A 14,168-nucleotide genomic window follows, 5' to 3' on the forward strand; every position below is an offset into this window, starting at 1 on the left:
GCCAAACTCGTGACTCAAATATTCTCCTCCACGATCAGATCGAAGACATTTAATTTTTCTGTCACGTTGATTCTCAACCTCACTCTAAAATTCCTTGAACCTTTCAAATGTCTCAGATTTGTGCTTCATCAAGTAGATATACCCATACCTACTCAACGTTGGGGAACGTCGCATGGGAAACAAAAAAATTCCTACGCGCACGAAGAGCTATCATGGTGATGTCCATCTACGAGAGGGGATGAGTGATCTACGTACCCTTGTAGACCGTACAGCAGAAGCGTTAGTGAACGCGGTTGATGTAGTGGAACGTCCTCACGTCCCTCGATCCGCCCCGCGAACAATCCCGCGATCAGTCCCACGATCTAGTGCCGAACGGACGGCACCTCCGCGTTCAGCACACGTACAGCTCGACGATGATCTCGGCCTTCTTGATCCAGCAAGAGAGACGGAGAGGTAGAAGAGTTCTCCGGCAGCGTGACGGCGCTCCGGAGGTTGGTGATGACCTTGTCTCAGCAGGGCTCCGCCCGAGCTCCGCAGAAACGCGATCTAGAGGAAAAACCGTGGAGGTATGTGGTCGGGCTGCCGTGGAAAAGTCGTCTCAAATCAGCCCTAAAACCTCCGTATATATAGGTGGGAGGGAGGGGACCTTGCCTTGGGGCTCAAGGATCCCCAAGGGGGTCGGCCGAGTCCAAGGGGGAAGGCTCCCCCCCCCAAACCGAGTTGGACTTGGTTTGGTGGGTGGGAGTCCTTCCTTCCCTTCCCACCTCCTTTTTTTTCTTTTCTCTTTGATTTTCTTTCCTAGGCACATAGGGCCCTTTCGGGCTGCCCCACCAGCCCACTAAGGGCTGGTGCACCACCCTCAAGGCCTATGGGCTTCCCCGGGGTGGGTTGCCCCCCCCCCCCCCGGTGAACTCCCGGAACCCATTCGTCATTCTCGGTAACTCCGAAAACCTTCCGGTAATCAAATGAGCTCATCCTATATATCAATCTTCGTTTCCGGACCATTCCGGAAACCCTCGTGACGTCTGTGATCTCATCCAGGACTCCGAACAACATTCGGTAACCAACCATATAACTCAAATACGCATAAAACAACGTCGAACCTTAAGTGTGCAGACCCTGCGGGTTCGAGAACTATGTAGACATGACCCGAGAGACTCCTCGGTCAATATCCAATAGCGGGACCTGGATGCCCATATTGGATCCTACATATTCTACGAAGATCTTATCGTTTGAACCTCAGTGCCAAGGATTCATATAATCCCATATGTCATTCCCTTTGTCCTTCGGTATGTTACTTGCCCTACCGGCAAGTCTCTTTACTCGTTCCGTAATACAAGATCCTGCAACTTACACTAAGTCACATTGCTTGCAAGGCTTGTGTGTGATGTTGTATTACCGAGTGGGCCCCGAGATACCTCTCCGTCACACGGAGTGACAAATCCCAGTCTTGATCCATACTAACTCAACTAACACCTTCGGAGATACCTGTAGAGCATCTTTATAGTCACCCAGTTACATTGCGACGTTTGATACACACAAAGCATTCCTACGGTGTCAGTGAATTATATGATCTCATGGTCATAGGAATAAATACTTGACACGCAGAAAACAGTAGCAACAAAATGACACGATCAACATGCTACGTCTATTAGTTTGGGTCTAGTCCATCACGTGATTCTCCTAATGACGTGATCCGGTTATCAAGCAACAACACCTTGTTCATAATCAGAAGACACTGACTATCTTTGATCAACTCGCTAGCCAACTAGAGGCTTGCTAGGGACGGTGTTTTGTCTATGTATCCACACATGTAAATGAGTCTTCATTCAATACAATTATAGCATGGATAATAAACGATTATCTTGATACAGGAATTATAATAATAACTATATTTATTATTGCCTCTAGGGCATAATTCCAACACTCTCCCACTTGCACTAGAGTCAATAATCTAGCCCTCACATCATCATGCGAATTACATTGTAATAAATCTAACACCCATACAGTTCTGGTGTTGATCATGCTTTGGCCGTGGAAGAGGTTTAGTCAGCGGGTCTGCTACATTCAGATCCGTGTGCACTTTGCATATATTTACGTCCTCTCCTTCGACGTAGTCGCGGATGAGGTTGAAGCGTCGTTTGATGTGTCTGGTCTTCTTGTGAAACCGTGGTTCCTTCGCTAAGGCAATGGCACCCGTGTTGTCACAGAACAAGGTTATTGGATTCAGTGCGCTTGGCACCACTCCAAGATCCGTCATGAACTGTTTCATCCAGACACCCTCCTTAGCCGCCTCCGAGGCAGCCATGTACTCCGCTTCACATGTAGAATCTGCTACGACGCTTTGCTTGGAACTACACCAGCTTACCGCACCCCCATTAAGAATAAATACGTATTCGGTTTGCGACTTAGAGTCGTCCGGATCTGTGTCAAAGCTTGCATCGACGTAACCTTTTACGGCGAGCTCTTCGTCACCTCCATACACGAGAAACATCTCCTTAGTCCTTTTCAGGTACTTCCGGATATTATTGACCGCCGTCCAGTGATCCGCTCCTGGATTACTCTGGAACCTACCCGCCATACTTATGGCCAGGCTAACATCCGGTCTAGTGCACAGCATTGCATACATGATAGAACCTATGGCTGAAGCATAGGGGACCGAGCGCATATGCTCTCTATCTTCATCAGTTGCTGGGCACTGAGTCTTACTCAATCTCGTACCTTGTAAAACTGGCAAGAACCCTTTCTTGGGCTGTTCCATTTTGAACCTCTTCAAAACTTTATCAAGGTATGTGCTTTGTGAAAGTCCTATCAGGCGTTTTGATCTATCCCTATAGATCTTAATGCCTAGAATGTAAGCAGCTTCTCCTAGGTCCTTCGTAGAAAAACTTTTATTCAAGTAATCCTTTATGCTCTCCAAAAACTCCACATTGTTTCCAATCAGCAATATGTCATCCACATATAATATTATAAACGCCACAGAGCTCCCACTCACTTTCTTGTAAATACAAGATTCTCCAACCACTTGTATAAACCCAAATGCTTTGATCACCTCATCAAAGCGCTTGTTCCAACTCCGAGATGCTTGCACCAGTCCATAAATGGATCGCTGGAGCTTGCACACCTTGTTAGCATTCTTAGGATCGACAAAACCTTCGGGTTGTATCATATACAACTCTTCCTTAAGGAAACCATTAAGGAACGCCGTTTTGACATCCATCTGCCAGATTTCACAATCAAAAAATGCAGCTATTGCTAACATGATTCTGACGGACTTAAGCATCGCTACGGGTGAGAATGTCTCATCGTAGTCAACTCCTTGAACTTGTGAAAAACCCTTTGCCACAAGTCGAGCTTTATAAACGGTCACATTGCCGTCAGCGTCCGTCTTCCTCTTAAAGATCCATTTGTTCTGAATAGCCTTGCGGCCCTCAGGTAGTACCTCCAAAGTCCACACTTTGTTCTCATACATGGATCCTATCTCGGACTTCATGGCTTCTAGCCATTTGTTGGAATCTGGGCCCACCATTGCTTCTTCATAATTTGCAGGTTCATTGTTGTCTAACAACATGATTGATAAGACGGGATTACCGTACCACTCTGGAGCAGTACGTGGTCTCGTCGAATTGCGTGGTTCGATAGAAACTTGAACCGGAGTTTCATGATCATTATCATTAACTTCCTCCTCAACCGGCGTCACAGCGACAGAGGTTTCCCCTTGTCCTGCGCCACCATCCAGAGGGATGAGAGGTTCGACAACCTCGTCAAGTTCTATCTTCCTCCCACTCAATTCTCTTGAGAGAAACTCCTTCTCGAGAAAAGCTCCGTTTTTAGCAACAAACACTTTGCCCTCGGATTTGAGATAGAAGGTGTACCCAACTGTCTCTTTTGGGTAACCTATGAAGAAGCACTTTTCCGCTTTGGGTTCCAGCTTTTCAGGCTGAAGCTTTTTGACATAAGCATCACATCCCCAAACTTTAAGAAACGACAACTTTGGCCTTTTGCCATACCACAGTTCGTATGGTGTCGTCTCAACGGATTTTGATGATGCCCTATTTAAAGTGAATGCAGTTGTTTCTAATGCATAACCCCAAAACGATAACGGCAAATCGGTAAGAGACATCATAGATCGCACCATCTCTAATAAAGTACGATTACGACGTTCGGACACACCATTACGCTGTGGTGTTCTAGGCGGTGTCAACTGTGAAACAATTCCACATTGTCTTAAGTGAGCACCAAACTCGAAACTCAGATATTCACCCCCACGATCAGACCGTAGGAACTTGATCTTCTTGTTACGATGATTTTCCACTTCACTCTGAAATTGCTTGAACTTTTCAAATGTTTCAGACTTGTGCTTCATCAAGTAGACATAACCATATCTACTCAAATCTTCAGTGAAGGTGAGAAAATAACGATATCCGCCGCGCGCCTCTACGCTCATCGGACCACACACATCGGTATGTATGGTTTCCAACAAGTCACTTGCACGCTCCATAGTTCCGGAGAATGGAGTCTTAGTCATCTTGCCCATGAGGCATGGTTCGCACGTGTCAAGTGAATCAAAGTCAAGTGACTCCAAAAGTCCATCAGCATGGAGTTTCTTCATGCGCTTTATACCAATATGACCTAAGCGGCAGTGCCACAAAAATATTGCGCTATCATTGTTAACTCTAACTCTTTTGGTCTCAATGTTATGTATATGTGTATCACTATCAAGATTCAATATGAACAATCCTCTCACATTAGGTGCATGACCATAAAAGATGTTACTCATAGAAATAGAACAACCATTATTCTCTGACTTAAAAGAGTAACCGTCTCGCAATAAACAAGATCCAGATATAATGTTCATGCTCAACGCAGGCACTAAATAACAATGATTTAAGTTCATCACTAATCCTGATGGTAACTGAAGTGAAATTGTGCCGACGGCGATTGCATCAACCTTGGAACCATTTCCTACGCGCATCGTCACTTCATCTTTCGCCAGCCTTCATCTATTCCGCAGTTCCTGTTTCGAGTTGCAAATATGAGCAACAGAACCGGTATCGAATACCCAGGCACTACTACGAGAGCCGGTTAAGTACACATCAATAACATGTATATCAAATATACCTGATTTTTCTTTGGCCGCCTTCTTATCAGCCAGATACTTGGGGCAGTTGCGCTTCCAGTGACCCATACCCTTGCAATAGTAGCACTCTGTTTCAGGCTTAGGTCCAGCTTTGGGTTTCTTCGTCGGATTGGCAACAGGCTTGCCGCTCTTCTTTGAATTACCCTTCTTGCCTTTGTCGTTTCTCTTGAAACTAGTGGTCTTATTCACCATCAACACTTGATGTTCTTTACGGAGTTCACACTCTGCGACTTTCAGCATCGCAAACAACTCGCCGGGTGACTTGTTCATCCCTTGCATGTTGTAGTTCAACACAAAGCCTTTATAGCTTGGCGGCAGCGATTGAAGGATTCTGTCAGTGATAGCTTCTTGCGGGAGTTCAATCCCCAGCTCAGCTAGACGGTTTGAGTACCCAGACATTTTGAGCACATGTTCACTGACAGACGAGTTCTCCTCCATCTTGCAAGCATAGAATTTATCGGAGGTCTCATACCTCTCGATCCGGGCGTTCTTCTGAAAGATAAACTTCAACTCCTGGAACATCTCCAATGCTCCATGACGCTCAAAGCGACGTTGAAGTCCCGGTTCTAAGCCATACAAGACTGCACATTGAACTACTGAGTAGTCCTCCTTACGTGCTAACCAAGCGTTCTTAACATCCTGATCAGCCGTAGCGGGTGGTTCATCTCCTAGCGCAGCATTAAGGACATAATCCTTCTTCCCAGCTTGCAAGATTAGCTTAAGATTACGAGCCCAGTCTACAAAGTTGCTTCCATCATCTTTCAGTTTAGCTTTCTCTAGGAACGTATTAAAATTCAGGGTGACTGTCGCGTGAGCCATGATCTACAACACAAATATATTCAAAGTGGACTTAGACTATGTTCAAGATAATTAGAGTTTAACTTAATCAAATTATTTGCTAAACTCCCACTCAAAAAGTACATCTCTCTAGTCATTTGAGTGGTTCATGATCCACTTACACTAGCTCAAGTCCGATCATCACGTGAGTTGAGTATAGTTTCAGTGGTAAGCATCCCTATGCTAATCATATCATCTATATGATTCATGATCGACCTTTCGGTCTCATGTGTTCCGAGGCCATGTCTCCACATGCTAGGCTCGTCAAGATTAACCCGAGTGTTCCGCGTGCGCAACTGTTTTGCACCCGTTGTATGTGAACGTTGAGTCTATCACACCCGATCATCACGTGGTGTCTTGAAACGACGAACTGTAGCAACGGTGCACAGTCGGGGAGAACACAATTTCGTCTTGAAATTTTAGTGAGAGATCACCTCATAATGCTACCGTCGTTCTAAGCAAAATAAGGTGCATAAAAGGATTAACATCACATGCAATTCATAAGTGACATGATATGGCCATCATCACGTGCTTCTAGATCTCCATCACCAAAGCACCGGCACGATCTTCTTGTCACCGGCGCCACACCATGATCTCCATCAACGTGTTGCCATCAGGGTTGTCGTGCTACTCATGCTATTACTACTAAAGCTACATCCTAGCAAAATAGTAAACGCATCTGCAAGCACAAACGTTAGTATAAAGACAACCCTATGGCTCCTGCCGGTTGCCGTACCATCGACGTGCAAGTCGATATTTTCTATTACAACATGATCATCTCATACATCCAATATATCACATCACATCGTTGGCCATATCACATCACAAGCATACCCTGCAAAAACAAGTTAGACGTCCTCTAATTTTGTTGTTGCATGTTTTACGTGGTGACCATGGGTATCTAGTAGGATCGCATCTTACTTACGCAAACACCACAACGGAGATATATGAGTTTCTATTTAACCTCATCCAAGGACCTCCTCAGTCAAATCCGATTCAACTAAAGTTGGAGAGACCGACACTTGCCAGTCATCTTTGAGCAACGGGGTTACTCGTAGCGATGAAACCAGTCTCTCGTAAGCGTACGAGTAATGTCGGTCCAAGCCGCTTCAATCCAACAATACCGCGGAATCAAGAAAAGACTAAGGAGGGCAGCAAAACGCACATCACCGCCCACAAAAACTTTTGTGTTCTACTCGAGAAGACATCTACGCATGAACCTAGCTCATGATGCCACTGTTGGGGAACGTCGCATGGGAAACAAAAAATTTCCTACGCGCACGAAGACCTATCATGGTGATGTCCATCTACGAGAGGGGATGAGTGATCTACGTACCCTTGTAGACCGTACAGCAGAAGCGTTAGTGAACGCGGTTGATGTAGTGGAACGTCCTCACGTCCCTCGATCCGCCCCGCGAACAATCCCGCGATCAGTCCCACGATCTAGTGTCAAACGGACGGCACCTCCGCGTTCAGCACACGTACAGCTCGACGATGATCTCGGCCTTCTTGATCCAGCAAGAGAGACGGAGAGGTAGAAGAGTTCTCCGGCAGCGTGACGGCGCTCCGGAGGTTGGTGATGACCTTGTCTCAGCAGGGCTCCGCCCGAGCGCCGCAGAAACGCGATCTAGAGGAAAAACCGTGGAGGTATGTGGTCGGGCTGCCGTCGAAAAGTCGTCTCAAATCAGCCCTAAAACCTCCGTATATATAGGTGGGAGGGACGGGACCTTTCCTTGGGGCTCAAGGAGCCCCAAGGGGGTCGGACGAGTCCAAGGGGGAAGGCTCCCCCCCCCCCAAACCGAGTTGGACTTGGTTTGGTGGGTGGGAGTCCTTCCTTCCCTTCCCACCTCCTTTTTTTTTCTTTTCTCTTTGACTTTCTTTCCTAGGCGCATAGGGCCCTTTCGGGCTGCCCCACCAGCCCACTAAGGGCTGGTGCGCCACCCTCAAGGCCTATGGGCTTCCCCGGGCTGGGTTGCCCCCCCCCCCCCGGTGAACTCCCGGAACCCATTCGTCATTCCCGGTAACTCCGAAAACCTTCCGGTAATCAAATGAGGTCATCCTATATATCAATCTTCGTTTCCGGACCATTCCGGAAACCCTCGTGACATCCGTGATCTCATCCGGTACTCCGAACAACATTCGGTAACCAACCATATAACTCAAATACGCATAAAGCAACGTCGAACCTTAAGTGTGCAGACCCTGCAGGTTCGAGAACTATGTAGACATGACCCGAGAGACTCCTCGGTCAATATCCAATAGCGGGACCTGGATGCCCATATTGGATCCTACATATTCTACGAAGATCTTATCGTTTGAACCTCACTGCCAAGGATTCATATAATCCCGTATGTCATTCCCTTTGTCCTTCGGTATGTTACTTGCCCGAGATTCGATCGTCAGTATCCGCATACCTATTTCAATCTCGTTTACCGGCAAGTCTCTTTACTCGTTCCGTAATACAAGATCCCGCAACTTACACTAAGTCACATTGCTTGCAAGGCTTGTGTGTGATGTTGTACTACCGAGTGGGCCCCGAGATACCTCTCCGTCACACGGAGTGACAAATCCCAGTCTTGATCCATACTAACTCAACTAACACCTTCGGAGATACCTGTAGAGCATCTTTATAGTCACCCAGTTACGTTGCGACGTTTGATACACACAAAGCATTCCTCCGGTGTCAGTGAATTATATGATCTCATGGTCATAGGAATAAATACTTGACACGCAGAAAACAGTAGCAACAAAATGACACGATCAACATGCTACGTCTATTAGTTTGGGTCTAGTCCATCACGTGATTCTCCTAATGACGTGATCCAGTTATCAAGCAACAACACCTTGTTCATAATCAGAAGACACTGACTATCTTTGATCAACTCGCTAGCCAACTAGAGGCTTGCTAGGGACGGTGTTTTGTCTATGTATCCACACATGTAAATGAGTCTTCATTCAATACAATTATAGCATGGATAATAAACGATTATCTTGATACAGGAATTATAATAATAACTATATTTATTATTGCCTCTAGGGCATAATTCCAACACTAAAATCATCGGTGAGAGTGAGAACATAACGTTAACCACTGCGAGCTTCAACGTTCATTGGACCACACACATCAGTATGTATTATTTCCAATAAGTCGGTTGATCTCTCCATTATTCGTGAGAATGGAGTCTTAGTCATCTTGCCCATGAGGCACGGTTCGCATGTGTCAAATGATTCAAAGTCAAGAGACTCTAATAGTCCATCAGTATGGAGCTTCTTCATGCGCTTAACGCCGATATGACCAAGGCGGCAGTGCCACAAGTATGTGAGACTATCATTATCAACTTTGCATCTTTTGGTACTCACACTATGAATATGTGTAACATCACGATCGAGATTCATCAAGAATAAACCATTCACCAGTGGAGCATGACCATAAAACATATCACTCATATAAATAGAACAACCATTATTCTCTGACTTAAATGAGTAGCCGTCTCGCATTAAGCAAGACCCTGATACAATGTTCATGCTTAAAGCTGGTACTAAATAACAATTATTAAGGATTAAAACTAATCCCGACGGTAGATGTAGAGGCAGCATGCCGACGGCGATCACATCGACCTTTGAACCATTCCCGACGCGCATCGTCACCTCGTCCTTGGCCAGTCTCCGCTTATTCCGCAGTTCCTGCTTTGAGTTGCAAATGTGAGCAACAGCACCGGTATCAAATACCCAGGAGCTACTACGAGCGCTGGTAAGGTACACATCAATAACATTTATATCACATATACCTTTAACGTTGCCGGCCTTCTTGTCCGCTAAGTATTTGGGGCAGTTCCGCTTCCAGTGACCCTTTCCCTTGCAATAGAAGCACTCAGTCTCAGGCTTGGGTCCGTTCTTTTTCTTCTTCCCGGCATCTGGCTTACCGGGTGCGGCAACAGCTTTGCCGTCTTTCTTGAAGTTCTTCTTACCCCTGCCTTTCTTGAAACTAGTGGTCTTGTTGACCATCAACACTTGATGCTCTTTCTTGATTTCTACTTCTGCAGGCTTGAGCATCGAGTACAACTCGGGAATGGTCTTCTCCATCCCTTGCATGTTGTAGTTAAGCACAAAGCCTTTGTAGCTTGGTGGGAGAGACTGGAGGATTCTGTAAATTATAGCATCATCCGGAAGTTCGACTCCAAGTGAAGTCAGACGACCGTGCAACCCAGACATTTTGAGTATGTGCTCACTGACAGAACTATTCTCCTCCATCTTACAGCTAAAGAACTTGTCGGAGACTTCATATCTCTCGACACGGGCATGAGCTTGAAAAACTAGCTTCAGCTCCTGGAACATCTCATATGCCCCGTGTTGCTCAAAACGCCTTTGGAGCCCCGTTTCTAAACTGTATAACATGCCACACCTGACCAGAGAGTAGTCATCACTCCGCGTTTGCCAGACGTTCAGAATGTCCTGGGCTGCTGCGGGAGCAGGAGGGTTACCTAGCGGCGCATTAAGGACATAAGCCTTTTTAGCTGCTTCAAGGATGAGCTTCAAGTTGCGAACCCAGTCCGCATAGTTGCTACCATCATCTTTCAGCTTGTTTTTCTCTAGGAATGCGTTGAAGTTGAGGTTGACGTTGGACATCTACAATATTTATAAAGACAACTTTTAGACTAAGTTCATGACAATTAAGTTCATTTAATCAAATTAAGTATGAACTCCCACTTAAATCGACATCCCTCTAGTCATCTAAGTGATACATGATCCATGTTGACTAACCCGTGTCCGATCATCACGTGAGACGGACTAGTCACCATGGTGAGCAACTTCATGTTGATCGTATTCAACCATACGACTCATGTTCGACCTTTCGGTCTCTTGTATTCGAGGTCATGTCTGTACATGCTAAGCTCGTCAGGTCAACCTAGGTGTTTCGCGTGTGTAAATCTGGCTTACACCCGTTGTATGCGAATGTTAGAATCTATCACACCCGATCATCACGTGGTGCTTCGAGACAACGAACCTTCGCAACGGTGCACACTTAGGGGAATACGTTCTCGAAATTTTAAGAGGGATCATCTTATTATGTTACCGTCGTTTTAAGCAATAAGATGTAAAACATGATAAACATCACAATGCAATCATATAGTGACATGATATGGCCATTATCATCTTTGCTCTTTCGATCTCCATCTTCAGGCATCGCATGATCATCATCGTCACCGGCATGACACCATGATCTCCATCATCATGATCTCCATCATCGTGTCTCTGTGAAGTCGTCACGCCAACTACTACTATCACTACTACTATAGCTAACCGTTAGCAATGAAGTAAAAGTAGTAAGCACATGGGGTTGCATCTCATACAATAAATTAAGACAACTCCTATGGCTCTTGCCGGTTGTCATACTCATCGACATGCAAGTCGTGAAACCTATTACAATAACATGATCATCTCATACATCATACATGCAACATCACAACTTTGGCCATATCACATCACATGTCAAACCCTGCAAAAACAAGTTAGACGTCCTCTAATTGTTGTTGCAAGTTTTACGTGGCTGATTTGGGTTTCTAGCAAGAACGCCTTCTTACCTACGTGACAGCCACAACGATGATATGCCAAAGCTATTTACCCTTCATAAGGACCCTTTTCATCAAATCCAATCCGACTAGAGTAGGAGAGACAGACACCCGCTAGCCACCTTTATGCACGATGTGCATGTCTGTCGGTGGAACCAGTCTCACGTAAGTGTACGTGTAAAGTCGGTCCGGGCCGCTTCATCCCACAATACCGCCGGAAAAGAATAAGACTAGTAGCGGCAAGCAAATTGACAAATCATCGCCCACAACTTTTGTGTTCTACTCGTGCATAGAATCTACGCATAGAAAACCTGACTCGGATGCCACTGTTGGGGAACGTAGCATAAATCCAAAATTTTCCTACGCATATTCAGATCTTCCTATGGAGAGACCAGCAACGAGAGAGGGGTAAGAGCATCTTCATACCTTTGAAGATCGCTAAGCGGAAGCGTTGCTAGAACGCGGTTGATGGAGTCATACTCGTAGCGATTCCGATCTAGTGCCGAACAACGGCACCTCCGCGTTCAACACACGTGCAGCCCGGTGACGTCTCCCGCACCTTGATCCAGCAAGGAGGAGGGAGAGGTTGGGGAAGAACTCCAACAACACGACGGCGTGGTGTCGATGGAGAGACGAGGTCTCCCGGCAGGGCTTCGCCAAGCACCGGCGGAGAGGAGGAGGAAGAAGAGCGGGGTTGCGCCGAGAGAGAGGGAAAACCGTGTGTCTCAATGGCCAAAAGTGCCCGATATATATAGGGGGAGGGGAGAGGGGGTGCCACCCCAAGGGTTCCCACCCTAGGGGGTGCGGCAGCCCCCCCAGATGGGAGGTGCGGCGGCCAGAGGGGGGAGGAGGGGGTGGCGCACCATCTGGTGGGCCTTAGGCCCACCTGGCCTAGGGTTTGCCCCCCCTTTTCTCTCCCTTGCGCTATGGGCTGAGTGGGGAGGGGCACCAGCCCACCTAGGGGCTGGTTCCCACCCCCACTTGGCCCACCTTATCTCCCGGGGTCGTTGCCCCCCTTCGGTGGTCCCCCGGGGCCACCACCGGTGGTCCCGGTGGTCCCGGTACGTTACCGGTGATGCCCGAAACACTTCCCGTATCCGAAACCATCCGTCCTATATATCAATCTTTACCTCCGGACCATTCCGGAGCTCCTCGTGACGTCCGGGATCTCATCCGGGACTCCGAACAACTTTCGGTAACCTCGTATAACAATTCCCTATAACCCTAGTGTCATCGAACCTTAAGTGTGTAGACCCTACGGGTTCGGGAGACAGGCAGACATGACCGAGACACCTCTCTGGCCAATAACCATCAGCGGGGTCTGGATACCCATGGTGGCTCCCACTTGCTCCACGATGATCTCATCGGATGAACCACGATGTCAAGGATTCAATCAATCCCGCATACGATTCCCTTTGTCTGTTGGTATAGAACTTGCCCGAGATTCGATCGTCGGTATACCTATACCTTGTTCAATCTCGTTACCGGTAAGTCTCTTTACTCGTTCCATAGCACGTCATTGTGTGACTAACTCCTTAGTCACATTGAGCTCATGATGATGTTCTACCGAGTGGGCCCAGAGATACCTCTCCGTCACACGGAGTGACAAATCTCGATCTCGATTCGTACCAACCCAACAGACACTTTCGGAGGTACCCGTAGTGCACCTTTATAGTCACCCAGTTACGTTGTGACGTTTGATACACCCAAAGCACTCCTATGGTATCCGGGAGTTGCACAATCTCACGGTCGAAGGAAAAGATACTTGACATTAGAAAAGCTTTAGCATACGAACAATACGATCTAGTGCTATGCTTAGGATTGGGTCTTGTCCATCACATCATTCTCCCAATGATGTGATCCCGTTATCAATGACATCTAATGCCCATGATCAGGAAACCATGATCATCTATTGACTAACGAGCTAGCCAACTAGAGGCTTGCTAGGGACACATTGTGATCTATTTATTCACACATGTATTACTGTTTCCTGTTAATACAATTATAGCATGAACAATAGACGATTATCATGAACAAAGAAATATGATAATAACCATTTTATTATTGCCTACAGGGGAAACAGTCTATTGCAACGAATTTTTCTGTTGCAATAAGCAACAAACCGTGGCAATATGTATCTATTGCGACAAAGTAAAAATCGTTGCTAAGCGTTGCAATAAACTCCGTGGCAATAGGATGTCGCAACAGTTTTTTGTATCGTGGCAACATGTAGTGGTATCGCAACGGTTGTCGTCGTGGCAATTGAATTATATTGCCACGAGTCCTGTCGTTGCAAGATGCACATATTGCCACGAAAAACTCTTTGTGGCAATAACCTAGCGCAACGAATGAGTTTTCGTGGCAATACCATATCGCAATGATATGATTATGTGGCAACATACCTATCGCAACAACCACCGATTTGTAGCAAAAACTTATTGCAACATGCAAATTTGGTGGTGATACGTTATCGTAACAGGCCAGTTTTCATGGCAATATTTTTTTGCAACAGATATAATTCCATGGCTATGACCTATTGCAACAAACACAATTGCGAGTTTGTATTACATTAATATTGCATTATCCAGGCACCATTTACAAGTACACAACAATGCTCACAT

This window comes from Hordeum vulgare, chromosome 5H (genome assembly GCF_904849725.1).
Source record: "Hordeum vulgare subsp. vulgare chromosome 5H, MorexV3_pseudomolecules_assembly, whole genome shotgun sequence".
Taxonomy (NCBI): Eukaryota; Viridiplantae; Streptophyta; class Magnoliopsida; order Poales; family Poaceae; genus Hordeum; species Hordeum vulgare.